Below are 21770 nucleotides of genomic sequence, written 5' to 3' on the forward strand. Positions count from 1 at the left end.
TCAAGTACCATGTTCTGCCTTTTGGGATTGCTGAAGTATCCTGTTCTGTCTTTCACACATCAAGATGTCATGCTTAAAAAGGTACCCAGACTGAAGAACAGACTTAAAAAACAGAGAGAGTGAAAGAAAAAGCTGGACTTTCTTGATATTACTCATGTTTTCCTATAAAAAAATTTGAAAAAGATTCCCAAGTCTGACAGCAATCACAGCCACCTAGACAGTGTCTAATGCATGAAGAATGCCTTGATGTCAGCTCAAAAAAGACCAAACCTGCTGGCCTCCAAAGGCCATTTTACAGCTCATGTATATATCTGACATTAGGGAGAGATTGCATCACCTCAGATATATGACACTCTCTGTGTCTGCAGCTGCTTTCTGGATTGACTTTCATGATAAATGTGTCACTTCTGGAGAAAATTGACGGGAGCCAGAATTGTCATTTCTTTAATTCATTCTTTCCCAGTCACTTTGCCATCCCATTTCCAACCTGCTTTGTAGACTGAGACTCAACACATCTATTGATTTCATTAATGCATAGAGGTAAAAACATGCTTAAAGTCCCTGGCTGAACTAAGATATCTATACCTTAGAATTTTGCATTTTTCCATTTCAATAAGAGGAATTAAAGCTGAGGAAAGACAGACTGAGACACACAAACTTTAAGGTCAAAAGCTTGCTTTAAAAATAATTGATCAAATAATAGACTTTGATAATAGTTGTGTTAATGTGCAGTTCGATGGTACTTTGTTATACCAGTACTGTGCTTGTTCTTACCTTTAAATACAAACATAATCCAGTCTGTGCATGTAGATTTGCTTTTGGAGTAGTTAATATTTCTAACAATGGTGCCCTAATATAACTCTAGTAAATCAAAATCATACTTAGATGTTTCCAGAATGAAGGTGTATTTTCACAGGGTTACAGATAATTTAGGTAAGTATAGCACGTCTTTGGTGATGAACATAGCAGAAAACCTCCTTCATTCCATCCATACTAAGAAAGACCAAGTGCCTATCAGGGAAATGCATATACTTCCTTATTTCTCTCATTTTACAGACCGCTACTGGCAATTACCCTATATAACTGATTGATTTGAGGCTATTAATGAAAATAATATATATATATATAACTTCCGCTTTTTCTCACTTCTGTTGTCTACTCATTTAGCGGAGCTTTACTGCTCTGTTCAGGACATTGTTGCCACTTCTGTGGCACAGAACAGATTGTGCATAACCCTGCTTTCCCTGCAGGAGAAGGCAGAAGCACAGCCGGGTCCAGGAAAGCTGAGCCCTCTGTCCTTCCTCCCAGACACAGACCTGACCTGTGGTACCCAGTACCAGCTGCAGCCGTGCTGTGGGGACGGAGCAGGGACAGACGGCAGAGCTGCCACATTCAGCTCTGCATCTCTCTAGAAGCTGAGGAGAAGCACAGAGCAGTAACTCTGCCTGTGGGGCACCTGTCAAGTCAAATCAGGTCAGGGCTCAGGATGGTACTTCCACCAGTTACATAAAACCTTGGCCATAAGGTCAATGACCTCCTGGCCAAGGCTGCAGAACAAGTGTTGCATTTGGAGAAATGACCACAGGTCCATTCCCTCAGACATTGGAAGGGGGCAGGGAAGGAGATGCAGTGCATCCTTCTGACCACTCCCTACTTTTCCCCAACTCATCATGTGAAGGAAGTCCTCTGTTTTGCCATATGCCAAGAATAGGGAAAGCAGAAAGCACTGGATGTAAATTGCCAGCGTGATGGTAATAATGTCCCATTCTCTCACTCTTTTCTTGCCATTCTTCCTCTGTGAGCTTGCTCCAGAATGCAAATCCTGCTTTCATTCCAAGACAATTACTTCTGTCAAACCTGTCGCATTTTGCATCCATTCATTCCAGGTGCAAAAGCTAAAGCAGGTGTTACAGATGCTTATTTCGTAAGTGCAATCTGCTGGTACTGTTGCTTTATATTTCCCAAAATAAAGAGTGAGAATGAAAGAGAAAAAGAAAAAGGGGAAACGGTGGCAGTGTTAGGTGAGATAAGTGGGTTGAAAGTGTCTTGCTCTGCTGTGATGTCTTCTATGAGACATGCCCAGCAAGGCATAACAGGTACTTTTCAAACAGATGGTCTTGAAGTCTTTGCAGCACCATGGCTGGGAGTAACAGCAGCCCTCCCTACCACATGCTGGGGAGGTTACTGTGCCGTGAAGGAGTCGCACTCAATTTACCTGCCTGCCTTAATAGCTTCAGAAGGTCTGGTTTGTTGAGGTGTTAATGTATATCTGTGTAAAAGGCAGCTGCTACAGGGACATAGCTGAGATTATGGAGATGAAATAAAAGCCTTTTGTTATGGCAATGAATTTACATTCTGAGAACAAAGGATCTTACATCTATTTTAAACAAACTATGGAATCTCTGTGACATAGGTTGTGCCACAGGTGGTGCAGATTGCGGACATCATGCCACAAGATCCAGCCACATTCTTTTGCTGGAGATACTGTGGAGGCAGCTGGCACATGGCAGAAACCCTTTCATCCAAGTTGCAGAAGTCTGGTTACATCCAAAGTTTGCAAATACTATATTAGCTGTGTGCTGCTGGCATACTCAGCCAGGCTGCCAGGCACTTTTGGGTACATGTACTGCATTCACCGGAGAGACTTTTGTCAGCACAGCAGACTCATTTCCAGTTGTCTAGGCAGACACTAAATCTGGATTTGCATGTTGCAGTATGTCTGCCTCTCAAAAGATGGCATAAATATAGCCTGGGTTTTTGTTCCCTAACTGTAGGATGGGGATAATGAATCATAACATTATCTTTACCTTTCTCTCTTTCACCTACTATATTCATAAGTGCTTTAGGAAGAAAAAGGATTGCCTTATCAAGATGGGTGTTTGTTGTAATCGGCCAGCTAGACTCCAGACAATTCATAGTCCTTCCTCGAGAAGCAGAAATCAGTGTGTCATTTGGATACGGACTGGGTTGGCACAAAGCATCTTGAGACAGTAGAACAGGCAGGAAAGAGTGTGTGTCTTCTATCAAATTAAAGTTTGATATGTTTTAAAAGCTACAGAGAGCCTTTATAAATGCAATTTCTCATTCAGAACACTTCAGCTTTTCCCTGAAGAGACGAGTGTCTATAACTGGGTAAGTCTGAAAAGCTCGCTATCAGCTCAATGATTGGTCTCCAGGCTGGAGTTCGCTGGGGCTAGTCCAAGGGTTTATGAGTCATGCAGGGCAGGATTAAGCCCCAAGCATGGATGTAGAGCAAGCAGTCTCCAGAGAGGGCATTGCCAGCCAGGCCTTGAGTCTCCTTACCAAGGGTGGCAGGTTTTGTACAATATTGATGTTCCTTCAAGCACAACAAGAACCTGTGGGACAGCCCCACTCTGCACACTCACCTGTGCATCCAGGCTTCAGCACACCCTCACCAACAGCCCTCAAGGTGATTTATCAACACAGACTGATAGATCTGCTAATCAAAATGCAGCCATGCTACTCTGTATTCTTCTTTGTGACTCCATTCCCATTTCAACCCCAGCCTGCCATAGCTGAGAAACCGAGAAAGACAAGTTAGCAGAAATCTTTTCTCTTACCTCATGACAGTTTGAACTAACTGTTCAAAAGAGACCAGCCTGGCAATTATTAGAGTTCATAACCTCTCTTTTAATTACCTACATATAAGCAAAGCTCTGCAAAACAGATTAAGACTATGAAAAAACTCCCTTATGTTCTCCAGAAATGTTTGTCTAATTATTATTATTATTATTTTTAAATGTGAATACACTTGAAAAATAAAGAGAAAAATCCTTTGCATTTTTTATTTCGGCAACAAGGTACAGGTACAGATCTCCACTAATCACAGAATCCCCTCAGTAACAAAGCGACACACTATTTTTGAAATTTTGATACTTCCATCCTGTAAGCTCTGGCTGCAGTATGACCAAGGAGACAATCAGCTTAAAGGCACTTGGATGCTAATGAACTACAGATGTGATTCTCAAAAGGCTGAGACTGATAGTTCATTTAACTCTATATTGACTTACACTGCACTGAATACCAGAGCTGGGAAACCACAGGGAAGAAAATAGGAACATAGGACACAGCATACACTAATCACCAGTGGTTTGCATTTTTCTTTTCCAAGCAAAAGAAATGAGCACCCAGATCCAGGGTTTGCATCCTAAATGGAATGTTAATGGCCTTGCTTTGCTATTTCTCTGGGGCAGCAGTGCCACATCAATACATCCAGTTTCTACACAGTAGTGCTAAACATATGTTCTCATGTACCCTAATCTCAGGATTACGCTGGCAGACAGATGAATAAACAAGCACAGTGAATAGCATGCCCACTGGGGGTGTGGTGGTCAAAACCTGTGCAGGCTGACACGGAATCACTAAAAGGCACTGTGACTCATAAATGGGAGCTGTTTCTGCAAGGGGGGCCAGTGACGCTGCAAGGTCCCATAGAGGCGTGCTGCCCTAGCAGCCCCAGAGTGAGCCTACAGGCAGGCATACATGTAAAGCAAGATGTGTCTATGAAACAGTTGAGCAGTGACTAGTTCTTTATATCAAACTTACAGTAAAAGGCAGGCTCCTCAGCCACAGAAAAAACATCCAGCTGTGAAAATTTTGCTGGAAAGCTTCCAAGACACAAATCCATCAAGGTCACAGAAAGGCAGTGGGTACCTCAGATTCAAGTGGAAGGAAAATACCAAAATAACGGCAAGGTCCTACTCATTATATTGGCTTGCATTTGAAAACATGCTGTCTTTTCCCACTATTCATATATATTTTCTGACAGATTCCATCAGCACCTAAATGATCTGTGCTGGTGCCAGCACCGGGGTGGCACAACACCCTCAGAAAACTGAGTTACAAGTACGAGCTGTGGGAAACTTGTAATGCTTTCTGACTGACACTTCACAAAACACAAAATGGAACCGCTTGACCAAGCTGTAAGCTTTGCAAGTTTATCTTCTTGCTCACCTTGCCTGTCTAAGCATGCTGACTGGGAACTGCTGTAAGCAACCAAAATGTTGTTTGCAATTCATCTCTGACAAACACAAACATTGTATTATATCGGTGGAATCAAACTTTATTTTCAAATTCAAATACCTCTTAAACCAGCCACCTTGTAACATGTTTTGAAGAGTTATTAGTACTTTTGAGAAGACCACTCTTCTTTCCATAACATCGATTTAACAGTAATGACTTTCTAAGGTAATACCTCTTGCCAAGCTAACATGCATCGAATTTGCTTAAGTTGCAGAAAGCCAGGCAGGCTGTGTGAATGGCTCTGCTGCTGATACAGGATTTATATCGTTTAGTGTTTCTCTGACATCTGCATTTACTAATTGATAAAGACTTGAACCGCACCAAAGTACTTGTCTCTCCCCAGTTCACCTAGCAGCTAATAAATGTTTCCAGGATTCCATCCTTTCATTACCAAGTCAATTGAGGGGAAAATAGGTTTGCTCCTTGGGTCAAAATATCCCTAGAGAATTTGAGGCGCCGTCTGCATCTTCTTAAAGATCGTATCCTTGTTGTAATTTTAAAACCAAACTGTAAATGTCACTCTTACAGAAACTTCCCAAGCTCTTTATTTGCCTAAAGATAACAATATGAGCTGTTCAAAGCAATTCTAAGAGAAAACAGGATGAAACCAGAGCTAGTAACCGGTGAGCATCCGAGATGGTTGTAAATTAAGGCATTTCTTATAGCAGAACATAGTTCAAAGTTTTATACCCTTCCCTGAGCAGATCCAGACACTGCCACAACCCTCCTCCACCTCTCCAGCTCTGTCAATGGCTTTGAATGGCCACAGCCTAACCTCAGTCCCTAGGGAATTGAACCAGCAACTGACCTGACTTACAGTGTGGTCCTACAAACAGCTTTATCTGATCTGTAGAACGGGGCATGGACCGAATGAGTTTTTCTTGCAAAAGGGTCTGGAGCCTTTTGTCCTGCTCTTATGGATGAGGAACATCATGTGTAACAGCATACTGAAATGGGCAAAGGCAAGGGAAGGAGAAGGGACTTGACAGTACTGAGAGTTATTCAAGACTTCTCCAAGAGTCTAAAGTCCCCACAAAATTAAATACTCAGAAAGGACCTGGAATAACGTTATGTACTACACAACAGCCATGTGTACGACAGGGCATCTGAGAGAAATCTGGAAGCTGAGTGCATTTCTTGTGCTCCCTAATGGGTGTTGTAGAACAGATTTGTTTCCTGCTAGTTTTATAGGGGAAATATCCTTCTAAAATTCAATGGAGAATCATTTATGTAAGCTTTTGTGTTTCTGGTAAAGAGCTACAGATAGAGCAACATTTCAGGGTAATTTTGCAGCTGTTGCAGACACCTATTTATGGCAACCTTAACAGTCTAGGCTTTAGACCTTTTGTCTTAGTTTGTGCTCTTACATATTACTGACCTGTAGACAGAGAGTCAGGAGCCCTCTTTCAGTGACAAGGGCACAACGCTTACCCGGTGAATTCATAGAATTCATTCAAAACATAAGTAGCTATTTGTTCTGATCAGTAAAAAAAAAGACCCAGAACTTGCAGGTTCAGATCCAGGGGCAGCAAAGTTGTTGCTCTTCAGAAATGAGACTGAGCATTGCATTACATCCTTTTTTATCTTGATTAGCTTTCCTCCAAAGGCTTAGTGAAGAATTGTCATAGCTGGATATGTATCCCTACAGAAAGCTTACAAAACCCCAAAAGATCAAAGGCTACTAAAGAAAAAGTAAAGCATCAGTTGATTGCTTTCATTATATTTTTTCCTAATTTTCAAGGGATCAGGTTTTGGTATTGCTGCTTTCTTTGTGGATATTTTAACTTCTTAGCAAAAGAAATCGTGTGGTTTTCAGGAAAATGTAGATAAGCAGAGGAAAGTATATCCATTGTAGAGCAAAACTTTCATGTCCAGCTGAAATTCTGAGGACAGGATAAACAGAGAGAACAGGGATACTAACATCTGAAACAGGGAAGTCAGAGGAAAAGTAGATGAATATTGGGTTCACTGGTCAAAACACACACATGAGGTTGAAAAGGAAGAAAAAAAGACTCAAAGGAAGTACTGAGAGTCCTGGGAAGTGGAAAGATGGAGCACATACCTAAGATTATGGGATCTGTGAAAAGCATCAGGAAATAAATCAACAGGAAATTGCAAAAATGAGAGTGCTGCTGTTGAATCAGGTTTTTGGAGATAGACTGAGAGGAACTTTCCCCTTGCCTGGAGCAAGGGAATTACTAGGAACTTAATAAACCATTTTGAATATGGAGAGAACAAATTTTCCCTATTAAAATAATTCCCCTGGGGCCTTTTGAAACTTCTATTTTAAGAACTATTACAACTTGAGAAGTCCAATCCTTTTTTAAAGCCTTTCTCCTTGCATCTCCCATCTATAGGGAGAGAGGGAAAAGGCTCCGTAAAAAAAGGAGTAAGCAGGCAGAAACAAAGAGAGGATTTCCCATAGGATATTATAGTTTTCATGCATTGCCATGAATAACGTATTCTTGCTTATTTATCTTCCTAAAGGTAGCAATGGAAAAGTATTTTACTGGAGATTACATATTAAACTTAGTGTACAGTTTAAGAATCAGACGTGTTCATGCAAGCTGGGATTTCTAACAATGATCTAAGTTAACAGTAGCACGAGCACAAGCTGGACCATTTTCCTCCAGCAATCTGAATAGAACTTTTCTGATCATCCTTGCCTCAGGCTGCTCTTCTTGGATCACATCCAATGTCTGATCCAACTGGAAAGGTCCTCTAAACCTAAACAGGCTTTAGATGAAACTCCAGTACTTCAGGCGCGCCTACTTTCTGACATCACTCTCTCCCATCATCACTGCAGTCAGAGATGCTTTGCTGCAACATTTGCTGTGCAATTAAAGCCAAAACAGTTCTATGACATACACTGATTTTATGATATACAATGAAGTACTCAGCTCTTTTTCACTAGAGAATTCAGTCAGGACAACTTGATTTTTTAATGCATCTATGACAAGGTCCAAGAAAAGCTGTGGATCAGAGGCAAGCATAAATCACTTTGATTGTCTGTTTTGCTACCTCAGAAGAATGAGAAATCACCAAGAAACAGTACTCTATTGAGCAGCCTACCTGCAAAACCCAGGCTCATACTTTAACAAGCTCTGCTCCCAGGAGCTCTCACACTGAACAGTGGCTGGCAGAAAAATATTGACACCAGCTCACAAAAAGGTCCCTAAAACTTCTGCAAGAGAAATGAAATAATAAGAAGGCATGGAGAGAAAATTAGCCTTTCATTTTCAGTACACACTGATCAGAAAGGACTGTATTAGCGAGCCAGTTTGAGGAAGCTCAAGTTTCCTTCGTCCTTGGAAACACAAAGCCTCTTTTTTGCACCCAGCACCATCTGACCCATTCTTCTGTACACTGGAAAGCTGGCAGTGTCCATAGAAACTAATTCACCTCCACCCCAGCAGCCCTAGTACATCAACTAGCCTGTTACAGCTCGCACAGATAGGCAGAGGTAGCCCACCTGCCACAAACATTGAATTGTTTTGCTGCTCTTGTGTCGATGCTTTCCTGAACTTCCACAGACAGAGGACAGTTGTGTGTTCCCAGCTAGATTTTCCAAGTCTCCCGCCTAACATTCTGTCTCAAACATTGTAATTCTGTTAACTTTTGGGCTGCAAGATCCTGTGCTAGATTGCTCTTTTCTTTCCAGGCTCTTCCTTTAAGGCTTACCAAAGAGTAAATCATTACAGAAGAGGCAGAAAAATAGATTAACTACCTTTAAATTAAAACAAAAATAGGAGAATAGCCCACACATGCTAGTTTCCTACATGGAAGTGATTCTAAAGCTATTTAATCCTAAATTCTAGAAAAAGAAGGAAATTACCTCTTTTCCACAAAAGCTGTTAAATTGAACAATTAGCTCTGCAGCCTTCAGAGACCAAGGAGCCAGAAAGCACTGTTTCAGTCTGGAAAGCCTCCTGGTGGAGAAGAGGTTTTTCCCTAGTTAACCATCATAGAGAGACTCAAACTACCGAAAAGGAAAAAAAACCCCAAACCACAACCCACCAACCAAGCCTGAGGCCTCGTATCTTTATTAGCCACATCTATCTCACTCTACTTCTCTGTCCCCCACCCCCAGCAAAGTGGTACAACGTCTCCTGGCTTGCCAGACACCTCAATACTTTAGGGAAATCTATATTCTTCCTGACAGAAAACCACTTTGTCCTGAGCAAGGATCCCCTCTCGAGCAGCAAAACTACAAGACCCTGCTGTCTAGTTTCTGCAAAGCCCTAATTAGTGTGCTGGAAGGAAGCAATCACACACTCAGGTAAGAAGGGTGAGGCCCTTTGCAGTGCCCTCAGACATCCCAATGCCATTTGCTGTAGGCCATATACCCCACAAAACATCTTTTTGCATGTACGTGGGTTTTCTTGAGGCTTTACACCACTGAACACTGTATCTGGCAAACAGAAGCCTTGTTTGTGCAAGCAAGTAATTAGCAGAGGCTGGGTCATTAGGTAAGCATTCTTGGCAGGTTGGTTTGCACTGAGTACGTGTTTTACTCCCAAGTTAACTAGGCATCTGGCAGCAATTATACCCAAAGTAAGGCACATCATCTAGTGTATGCAGGCTAATGAAAAAACGTAACTCAAATGCTTTCAAGGGCATATAAGGGGCAAATCTCCATAAGGAGAGAGAATCAAACTGACAGGAGGAAAGGTTAAAATTGCGGGAAGAGGCACAATAGGGTTTTTTTATAACAGCTATAGTAAATTATTTTTAGAATCATAGAATCATTTAGGTTAGAAAAGACCTTTGAGATCATTGAGTCCAACCATAAACCTAATACTGCCAACTCCACTCAACCACATCCATAAGCACAACAACTAAATGGCTTTTAAATACCTCCAGAGATGGTGACTCCACCACTTTCCTAGGCAGCCTGTTCCAATTCTTGACAACCCTCTCCATGCAGTAATATTTTTTAATATCCAGTTTAGACCTCCCCTGGCACAATTTAAGGCCATTTCCACTCATCTTATCACTTGTTACTTGGGAGAGGAGAGCAACACCTGCCTCATCACAACCTCCCTTCAGGGAGCTGCAGAGAACAATGAGGTCTCCCCTCAGCCTTCTTTTCTCCAGACTAAACAGCTGCAGTTACCTCAGCTGCTCCCCATAACACTCGTGCTCCAGACCCTTCCCCAACTCTGTTGACCTTCTCTATACACACTCCAGTGCCTCAATGACCTTCTTGTAGTGAGGGGCCCAAAACAGAACACAGGATTTGAGGTGCAGCCTCAGCAGTGTCACAGTGGTGAGGCAGAAGTGGGTTTTGCCAACAAAACTGGATGCTAATTTTCTCCAACAGAGAAATATGAAAACACAGTTGTAGTCAACATGCATAAAGATCTCTCATTCAACAAGGCAGTTCATGTCCTTCCACTTCCCTCTGATGGCTTCAACTCTGTATTTAACTGAACCAAATCCCATACTGAGGGCATGAGCCTGGAGAATATTTTCACACACAATGAAACCTACCCAAATGTGTATGTGATTGAGCATATAAGAATACATTTTAAATATAAAACAAGTTTTGAAAGGATATCAGGATCCCATTATGAAGGAAATAAAAGCATTCACCACTGGTAAGGTTCCATTACTTTATGTCTATGTGTCACATCCTACCGAGTCCTGCACTATCCATTCCCCTGAGAGTGACAGCTACTAAAATGAGGGAAGAAACAGAAGTATCAGAGCCATGCAGGCAGCTCTTGTGCAACTCCAGTTGCCAGGGAGATGCTGTCTGCCCTGTGTCCAGATCAGAACAGCTGTCTCATTTGGAACCAGACCTGCAGGCAAAAATGAGCATGCTGCGGCCACTAGAGAAAAAAAAAAAAAAGCCAAAAAGAAGAAAAACTAACACCAATAAAAATGCAAAACTAACTCACCCCCCCACCTTGTTGCTGAAATAAAACATTTGAGCCAGCAAGATTCTTCTAATGTAAGTTAATGAAGGGCCCGGTTCCTTTTCACAGGTGTTGAAAAAGTTTGGTTACCATAACTCCTATCTCCATTTCCACATTAAAAAATGCCTATCTGAAGATTGCTACAGCTTGAAAGACATGCATATTCAGTGGGCTTTGGAGGAGACTTACTAAAATTAAGGCAGCATTTAAGACTGATGTCACGAACAACTACTGAGAGCTGTGCAGACAACAAGACTGAATTCCTGCTTGAGGTTCCCCTTTGACAAAATCAGGCAAGCCAGAGCTCCCACCTCCCCTGTGCTGTTGGTACAGAAGATAGTTCTCACTGCCCCTGTTCTCTTAGGATCACAGTTGCAAGGTCTAACATGAACCACCGTTGACCATTTGTGCTGATGTTTAGGCTAAATGATCCCCACTGAGAAGAGTCCACCACACCCGATTTGTGTTCGATATTTTAAATGGTGAAGCGAAAACTTGATTTGAGAAACTGAGTAAATCACTGCACACATGAAAGGCAGTTGCTGTCATTTATGTATTAAAACGTAGTCGTTCTTCATTTCAACAGTCACTGTAAGGTGGAAATATCACCTTGCAATGCTTGTAAATGGTCCTAACAATTAATTTTAAAGCTAATCATCCTTTTGTTTTCGAAATTTCAGTTAGATGAGTCAGTAAAATGACCCTCAGGGCTCATGCATTCTTTGCCTGACAGATATGCAAGCTGACCATGATCTAGTTTGAGCTTCCAGTCATGTCTGCCACCAACCAGATTAAAGATCTTCCATTATTTCAGCTATCAATATCTGTGCAGATTAGGCAAGATTTCAAAGTAATATCTTGATTTCTGAAATTATGATGACTAAGCATGAACAAAAAGACAGACCAAAAGCTATTCTGAAAACCACATCACAGCCTTCTAAGTAATGTTGATAATGTGCAGGTTAAATAAGCTTTTTCACATAGTCAAAATTAGTCAGCTTTATATTTTCCTCACCCCCACCAATAGGTAATGGGGTCTGACTGCAGAGAAGGACTTTGGGAGGGAACCTGACAGTTCAGTGAAGCTAACAGAGAATTTCAAAGGCTGAAGAGGACACTTTGTTCCAGCTTCCTGAGGTTGTACTATTTAGACTACTTTCTCTGAGCACAAGCACACAAAGCGTACAGGCACACACACATCCTCAAAGTGTATGCATAATTCATTTCAGTATTACCAGAAAGAAATATTTTGATGAATTCAGTTGTGTGCTTGCATACTCAAACAAATCAGAATTTATATGATGTCTAAAATGTTATTTTTCCTATTTTCCAGCAAACATTCTAAAACTAGATTTCACATTCTTTATTTCTCCAGTTTCCCCTTTCAAACTTAGTCTTCAGATTTCCCTCATGCCTCACACTGAAACAAGTACGATGTCTTCTGCGCTACCCTACCATAAACAAATTGGCTGCATTTAGCAGAGAAAAGTAACTGTTTAAAAAAAAATAATACAGACAAGCAAAGCCAAAACAGATTTTAATTTCAACCTCCTTTGGGTCTTGTTATATAAAGAACAGCCTGAGGGGAAATAGCTTACAGATGATGGGAAGGTATCTTGACAGATTCCTTTAAACTGAGGTCTCATTTTAAATCTATCGTTATCCTTATATTTAGCAATCTCAGTTTTAAGAGTCAAAAGTTAGAAAAATATACTAGTAAGTATTACACCTCTCTATGCTTGTTTGCACTCCTAAACGGTATTCTTAATGGATTTAAGTGCTAAAAAATACCACAAATGTACTAAAGAGGTTAATGGCTTCTTATGTGGAAACATTTCTTTCCTTCACAAGGTCACTGCTTCACTGGACTGGAACAACAAAATGGGTTATTAATACTATGTAATCCCAAAGAGGCTAAAGATCTCTTGATCCATGAAACTCACTGGTTTGTCAATCTGCAATTAAGATGCATCCAATGAGAAGAGAAAGAGAAGTGTAGGTCAGAGGAAAGGAGGCTGCCAAAATTATGAAACAAAGCATGCCTTTTCTGAGCACTACGTGCGCTATTGTTAGTAGCAATGCAACACAAATTTCAACTTCTTTTATTAAAAGAAGTCAGTTCTGCTTTCTTTGTGGTAAAATAATCCTTGTTACCTAAACATGGGAGAGACCTGCTCCATTTCCTTTTGCACCCCCGCCCTTTCAAGCTGGAGTTTTGGGTAATCAGTCCCAGCCTACGGGTGCAGGAACAAATTCTCACCTAGCAGCCCATCCTGTTGCAGGCTACAAATAGCCGCTTTGAAGGCTCACTCCTGAATTATTCACTCCTAAATAATATTATTGCTATGACATTACTAGTCCTCTGATGGCCAATTACAGTGATGACTACGCTTTATCCAGGTAGATATATTCTGATTTCAAAAGTACCTGCTGTCTTTTTGAGAGACTTTTTCTCTCCCATTTAACAGGAGAAACGGTGGTGATTTCAACAGATCTTTGATATTGTTATTATTAATCATGAAAAGTGCTGTTCAATAACATAAGCATTAATAGCACAAGCCATTAGCACAATCATGGAATGGCTCGAGTTGGAAGTGACCCCAAAGATCCCTGTGTTCCAACCTCCCACTGGATTTAACTGCTCAAAGCCTCATCCCATCTGGCCTTGAACACCTCCAGGAAAGGGGCACCCATTTCTCCGGGCAACCTGTTCCAATGTCTCATCCTCCCCAGAGTGTAGAATTTCTTCCTAATATCAAATGTAATAAAGGTAATATTTTTAATATCTTCTGAGTAGGCCCCAGCACTCCCCCTTCTTGTGCTTTATTTTTTCTGGTCTAAGCATATTTTCAGTGCAAAGAACAGACCAGCAAAACTCAGCTACTTTCCTTTGTTATTAGTCTCTCTCTCTAACTTTTTATATTTAAACATACTGGAAGATTTTCAGAAACTTGTCTGATACCAGTTTTCTAGGTGATGATGAGTAGCAGTCAAGACCCTGAGCGTAACAATTTCTCTACTCTTTGATGAGTGACTTTCTGGTCCACTGAAGCCTTTCCACCCATGCATTGCTCTCCCAAACCCATCCAAACATACCATCTATTAGCAGAGGTTTCATTAGCAACATCTTAACATAGCCATGCATTTGGACTCAACTCTGTAGAATAGCTGCACATTTTGACTTCAGAGTAAACCCCATTTCTATACAAAAGAACAAATCTTGAATTTTTTAGACCTAAACTTTGTTTTCAGCAAAATTCCATTCTATTCCTTGACATTTCGAAAACAGCAGCCATTTCTTTGTACAAAAAGGAAATATCATTTACAATCACTTGCTGTAGCTAGCTGTCGACTTCCAGGACAAACTTCAACCTAAATGCTATGGTCCTCAGCACCAAGGGCATACGGCTGCAGGTCACCAAAGTGAGAAATGAAGTACTTCTACATCTGGTATATCCTGAAATGTTATGAGGTTTCCATTTGGGTCACAGGTCAAATCTGATAAGAGTACTGCCAGGGAACTATATAATATTTCATAAGAAACAGGCTAGTACAATATTAATTCAACTGCCAACAGTGCCAAAATCCCAATGCTACGAACAATGCTGAAGCTTGCCAGTTTTGTCTCCCAGCTCAGGTACAAGATAGATTATGCCAAGAACGTCTGTTAAAAGAAAGCAGGAGGTTGAACTATTGTCGAGGTCAAATAGACAGGGTATGAGCCCTGCATCAGGCTTCACTTGTAGCACATTATTGGGAGGTGAAGACATAACCTCACAATTACACTTCAGTATTTGCATTCATGGTGCTGACGGGCCATGACCAGGAGACCAGTTAATTGGTGGAAAGTAATGAGTCCAACAGAGGAATTGTTTAAAAGAAAACAGCTAAACCGATCACTTTATTGGAAGAGCCTTTCTTTTTTTATTATTGACTTTCTAAGAAGCATACCAGGACCTGATTCACAATTCCAGTTCCTAGGTTAGGTGCCGTAAGAGGAGAAAGCATGCATGTGCTCCCATAGCCCCGAACCCTGTCATTCCTGATTTTCTGAGCATGTCACAAGACTTCTTTCATCTTGTTATTTATTATTTAAATATTTGCATTCTGTGAAATACAAATGTTTTTCAGCCCTTCTCAGTGGGCCCCTATCCATTCTTCCCTGGTGGTGAGGTCCTAATTTCAGAGTGAACAACTCACAAATAAAACCAACACTTGATATCATACTACATGAAATATATCTGTCTGCATTACTGTCTTTAGACTCCACTTCTTTCTGGACTAATACAATATTATAAATGCATATGAAAACCTGAAAATCTGTTGCTTTTAATTTATAGTTATCCTGGAAAGACAGGTAGGTAAAGTCGTTGCCACCCTGAAAGAACCACTGCAAAGCAAAATAAAGAAGAAAACATCAGGCAAGGTAGCAGTACAGAATGATAACATGCTTACTTCCTCTGTCTCTGAAAGTCTTCTCAAAAATCAGGTTCAAATTATTTTTCACATGTACAGTTCTGCACCCCATGAATGAGAGGAAAGAAGAATGAAAACCTGTGGACTTAAATAAGTGGGAATTAACTATGTTGTAATTTTGAATTATAGCTGAATTTCACCAACTGTGTGAGGCTTCTGTGTCTCTTGCCTCCCTAAAATTTCCTTGCAGTGCCTAGTGTAAAGCAATCTGACTACAGGCTGTAGCTTCAAATAATAAATAACATTCCTCTTGTGCTGATCGCTACACTATGCAACATGGCAGTACAGGAAGACTTGTAGCATATTTGATTGTCTGCTACCTGGACAGATGGAAAACTTGTTGTTTACTGCCTGCCAGCACATTTAACTAAGTGGCAGCAGCAGTTGTTCTCTTTGCAGTTGTCCCTTTCTGCTGAATAGAGCTGGGGCCACTGTACATTAGGTCCTAACATATTAACACAGCCCTGAATGTGCAACCATTTACATTCACATTTGGAGTACAAACTGCAACGTGCCAAGAGCAGATATATGTCCTGTTCAGCTGTACTTTCTGCAGCAGAGCAGATAGCTCAGAGTGGAAACTGCTTCCATTGCCTTAAAGTCAAGTACATGTTGGCACCAAAGTCTTCAAGAAAGAAGTGTCTTTCTTCTCAGCTAAGCCCAGACAAGGATCCAGAAAAAACCTAGGTAGCAGACCATTTCTTTGAAAAGAAGAAAATTTGAAATAAGCTAGGACTGTATATTCAGAAAAAATAATAAATAGAAAAAAACCCTTTTTCTTAAGTTTATGGGTTTCGTAACTGCAGGTGACAGACATAATTGCATAGGGTACATCAACTAATGGCAACTCAAGACCAACTAACAGACTCACAGCCTCATCTGAAGCATTTAAATCTGTCACCCTCATACATCTTTTGACCACTGTCTGACAGTCAGCTGTTTCTAGCATGTCATACCCCTCTTGGTAGAGTCAACAACACAATCTGAGGAGAGTGCTTTTAAGACAGTAAATTACAGACATTGGAAATTTCACATTTACAACTGGCAAGATGTCACTATGTAGAAAGCAAGTAAAGAATTTTTTTTTGCCAATGTAGAGGAGGCAAAGGACAACATCTCATCTAGTGATATTTCAAATTGCTGTTTGATGAAGTTGTCAGATTGAACCGAGGAACTGCTCTCTGCAAAGGCAAATTCTGGGAATTTCATCGGCTGCCTGCCACTCAGCAGGACAGTGCATCCCCATGTGTTCAGGCTTTTGTACAAATCTCTGCTTATCTCAAAATGAATGCTCAGCTTGGTAGATTTAAGAGACAGAGAAAGCAAGAGTGTATCACCCACAGTCTTCAATCCATCTCTACCATACTTGATGGGGAACATGCAGAATTTTTTTTATTTGCTGTGGATCAGAACCATTTCTTACTCAACCAATTGTATTCTTAGCAGGTACTGTGCTTCAGAAAGTAAGGTGGAGTGATGCAGCATGAGGAAAAGCCATTTCTTTCTCATTTGCTGCCAAATGCAAACTGTGCTTGAACTCCTACACTGGTATGTGTCTAGTCTTTTTGACTGACCAAGCTTTATGCTGCCCCAGCATTCCTACTGTCTGCTTGGGCAGTGAAAAATAGATGCATGCTGGTAGCAGCCCTAGGCCTGCCCCTGCAATAACCTACATTATTAAAAGATTGTCTGTCTTTCCAGGAGATTCATACCTACATGTGACCCACATACTGACTTCTGTTCCTGGGGCTTTATTATGTTACATGTGATTCATTAGAAGCAGCAGTCCAAGAGAGTCTACGTCTTTAAAACATTCCTGGTTACAAAACTAAATTCTCTTATTTAAAGAAGTCAAGGAATGGTATAAATCAGAAAAAATAGGCACAACTTCATTGAAGACCTCTTCTTCTGCAAACATACCTCTTTTTTCAGTTTCTTTATTACTTTTTCCTCGCCTTTGATATTGTGACCAGAATGGATCAAAATTCCAAGACATTTGTTGTTCTGATGGGGTGGTAGGGGGCTGCTGGCACACAGTGAGTTCAGTTGACAAATGCTATGAAATATATGAGAGGGTTTTTGCCTCCAAGGATATTTTCATACCTCTGCCACAACCTTACTCCCATCTAAATATCCTCTAAGCTTTCATCACCCTGTCTAATTTTTTGTCAGATATCAAGAAAAGTCATAAACAGTAGCCTCCAGACATATTTGCTGTTTCTGTAGAGTCTAACTAAAATAAACTTCACCCACACCATCTCAGTGAAGATTTCAACATCCTCCCAACAGCTTCTACAGATAGACCTCCATCTCCAGGAGGAAAACAAGGTGACATTCTGGCTCTCTTGCTACATTCCTAAACTTCTCTAAGCCTGCAAAAACACTTATATACCTAATATTGTGAATAATAGCACTTGCCTTTCACAAGCAATGAAGCGTACTCATAGTCCTAGAGTGAATCAGCATCAGCAACGGATTCAGTGCTCAGGCGTTCTGCCCTCCACCTCTGCTCCCCTTGCGTTCCCATCCGTCTTTGTGAGCATTCCCGGTATTGCTTGCAAAGGGCACTTTCTCATCAAGATAAAGCAAAATGATGCTGTCACAGTAGCTGCAGCAGTACACTAAGCTCTGCTGGCTAGAGACACAAATCAGTATTTATTAAATAGAAAAAAGGACACAACATGGAGGAGAGAAAATCTGTCTGTGAGCATCTTGTAACTCACAGAAGACTGCTAATAAAAGCAGTGTAAACATGACTTGATTGTGCTTTCCCAATAGCTCATTATGGTGTCTTCACTGTGACAAATTTCATATGAATGTGAATTTAAGTATTACAATCTATTTAACATCTGAAGAATGCTTCTTGTAGGCTCTATCTTTTAGGAAAGGGCACACAGTATGGAAAAATACTTGGGGATGGGATTAAATGGAGGCTGACAATAACAGTTTGTAGTGGTTCTTACAGATAAAACATAGCAGAGCTGGTTATGCTGGGACTGAGTGGGAAAGGATATAATTGTATATCATTAATATCTCATATATTTAGGCTTTTTTCTTCTTTCGAGATCAATGACTGTGACCATTGTTCAGAATTTCTTTAAATCCTATCAACAATACAACATATTACAGTAATTTTAAAAGAAATTGTGGAGTACAGGTAACAGCTCCTGAACCTGTTTCATAGAACCATAGAATCACCAGGTTGGAAAAGATCTCTTGGATCATCGAGTCCAACCATTCCTATCAACCACTAAACCACGTCCTTGTTTACCTGTCTTTTAAATACCTCCAGGGATAGTGACTCAACCACCTCCCCCGGCAGCTTGTTGCAGTGTCTGATGACCTTTTCTATGAAAAATTTTTTTCCGATATTTTTGATTTATCCTGTATGAGTTCAGCTGAATTTCTCTTCCAGAAAAAAATCTTGTTGTCTTCAAAATTACTTGACATGCAGTGGTACGAATTCTCCTCACTTATTTCATATTGATTAGTATCTGCCTGAAATACTTCCATTATACTTATCATTTCAGTAACAGTTTTATCTGTATCACTAGAACACCACTGCACAGCAGGGTGTGCCAGATACAGATAGGAACAACTCAGTTACAACAATGCCCGTCCAGAAAATCCAAGTGCACATATTCTTGAGGCTAGGTAATCTTAGAACTGGCTATAGTGAGAATAAGCTCTGATGTGAGGTGCAAGTTTGAAGAAGATAACTAATCTGTGAAATTTTGTCTTTTTTTCCCCTCTCTGGAAGAAGCTGGTTTTAAGGGGATTTTGAAGCTTTGAATAATTGGAAAGAATTGTGAGCCAATTATTTTTGTAACAGTGTACCGGAGGTGCATGCCAAGAAAAATGGCTTTTTGTCTTACCACCTCCCCCTCATTCCCCATTTTAATTACTACAGTTTGGCACATGATCCTGCAGAGAACCATATAAAAGCCACACGGGCCAGCTTTTTCCAGAAGGAGATAAAAGAGAGGAAGGGAGGAATTAATTAAATCCATCTAAAATCTTTTCAGTGAGTTTCCTTCTAAAGTCACTGTTCTGGTTCCTGCATAGCGAGTACACTGACATATGGTCATAAATAACAAACAGCTCCCTGCCTCCTCCTGTTGTCTCTCCTTTTCTACCTTCTGCAAACAACACAGGCTTATGATTCTGGTGCTATAAGCAAGCCAGTCAGGATCCAGAAAGAACAGGCATCTGAGCATGTTTTCAGTTCACAACATAGCACAGAGCTTTTTAATAGGCTGGTTTATCCAGTCTGAAAGTTGCTGCTACCAGGGTCTGTTTAGTGCTTAAACATCAGGCATAGAATGGCAAAGCTGTGTTATTTTTCCCTATCTTTTTTGATGATTGTAATTCTCTGGACCTCCTCCCTTCCCAAAAGGAGTTTATCACTTATTTCTGGGATCGTTAGGAACAGTATACTAGAATCAGTTGCAACAACTCAGTAGCTGCGGCTACAGTATGCAACTCACCCCATCAGGGAAAGGGTAAATGGCACGTCGTCATCGTCCAAGATGTTTGTTTTCCATTTGAACAGATTACTGCTGCACCTCTCCTTCTCCATGTCCCACGCTACCTGTGTCAGAGAGCTGCTTACATCACACAGCCTGCCACCACTACAGGACAAAAAACCCACTACAGCACAAGGGCCAAGAGATCAGCTAGATCTTACTGCATTTTTTGATTGCTTACTGCTAGTCTGCTGTTTTTTCACACATGTGCTAGAATACAGAGCACAGAATCACAGAATCATTTAGGTTGGAAAAGGCGTTTAAGGCTATTGAGTCCAACTGTGAACCTAACACTGCAAAGTCCACCACTAAGACACGTCCCAAACACCACAACTAGAGGTTTTGTGAGTACCTCCAGAGAAAGTGACCATTGCAAAAGGAGTGTTCTCTGAATATAATAAAATAAAGACTCCATAATTTAAGCTCTCTGTGGTTTTCTTTTTGTGAATTTATCTCCAGACACTCAGAGGAAGATGTAAACCCATCAAAAATAAGTAAAGCCTTTTACCGCCTATATCCTTTGCTAGTAATACTGGAAAGCTTCCTAAGGGAAACTGTGAGCAAATCAGTTTTTAGCTTGCCAAACTTCCAGTCCCTTTATTAAAAATGAAGATGAACTGCTGTATGCGATTACTCCATCTGAAAACAGTCTGTCTGCATGTGCCTGCAAACCCAAGACAGAAGCTGGCTGAGCACTGACCTGAGCTATAAATGTTACAACTGTTGTACAGGGGTGTCTCTAGGAATAATCATGTGGCAACCACAGAGCATACTGAGTCACAGATGTTCTCTGGTCTCTGTATTAGAACTCACCAAAATTCAGACCTTCAGTTCCCCAGAAAATCCTGACATTTTGAAATGTACTTGGGTTTCAATATAGAATGAAAAAATAACACAAACTTATATAAAACTTCCAAACTATTTTATTTGGATCTGCTAAGTTGTTCAGTTGCAATAACATAAAAGCACTGTGCCAGAAATACAGCTTTTACGTTGTATTGCAACACAAGAGAAAAATCCCTTCATTTTTCATTTAGGATAGCAGAAAAGGGCTTCCTTCAGAACACTTCCTTCCGAAGGGCCAGGACTGGGGGCAGGCGTGGGATTCTGGGTCAGCTACAAAGTTCCTGACATCTGCCTTAGCCACCAGTGCTAAAAGGCTGCTCTAGCACAGGGCTACATCCAACAGAGTGACACTGATTCCCCTAGGAGCAGCACAGAATACTTCGCAAGACTCCGGCTGTGAATCATGGTATTGACGCACTGGAAAACCTATCATGGCTGAATAATCACCTCTTAAAGAGCCTTTTAATCATTTAAGTCCTTCATAAAAAATGTGCTGGTGAAACCTTCAGTGTAAACAAGTGTTTCATAAGAATTAATCAGTTTTCAACAATCAATCATGCTGAATATAAGAAGCACTAAGGAAGTATGAAATACTTGTAAGGCTCCAAGGGAGGCAGAGTTAAGTTTGAGGCCCATCTTTTGCAACAGGACAATGTTTTATTTCCCAAGTTAAAACAGCATAAAGGACTACATGCTTTTCTCTAGGATACCAGATTCACACTTCATAGGGAGAAACTCCAGTAAAGACATTTAAAATTACTTAGAAAACACCAGGAATTTTCTGCAAAGCATTAGGAAGGGAGGTCTACCACACAGCCAGGTAATAGCAAGAGAAGATTTGTGCCATCTGCCCTTTTATCTAGCTACACAGCTTTTCAATAATTGCAGTTGTCTGAGATTAATTAATCCAAAGTAAGCGTTAAGTCCCACCTTGTATTTTACCAAGCCACCCCAGATC

The sequence above is a fragment of the Phaenicophaeus curvirostris genome, chromosome 9 (assembly GCF_032191515.1).
Source record: "Phaenicophaeus curvirostris isolate KB17595 chromosome 9, BPBGC_Pcur_1.0, whole genome shotgun sequence".
NCBI lineage: Eukaryota > Metazoa > Chordata > Aves > Cuculiformes > Cuculidae > Phaenicophaeus > Phaenicophaeus curvirostris.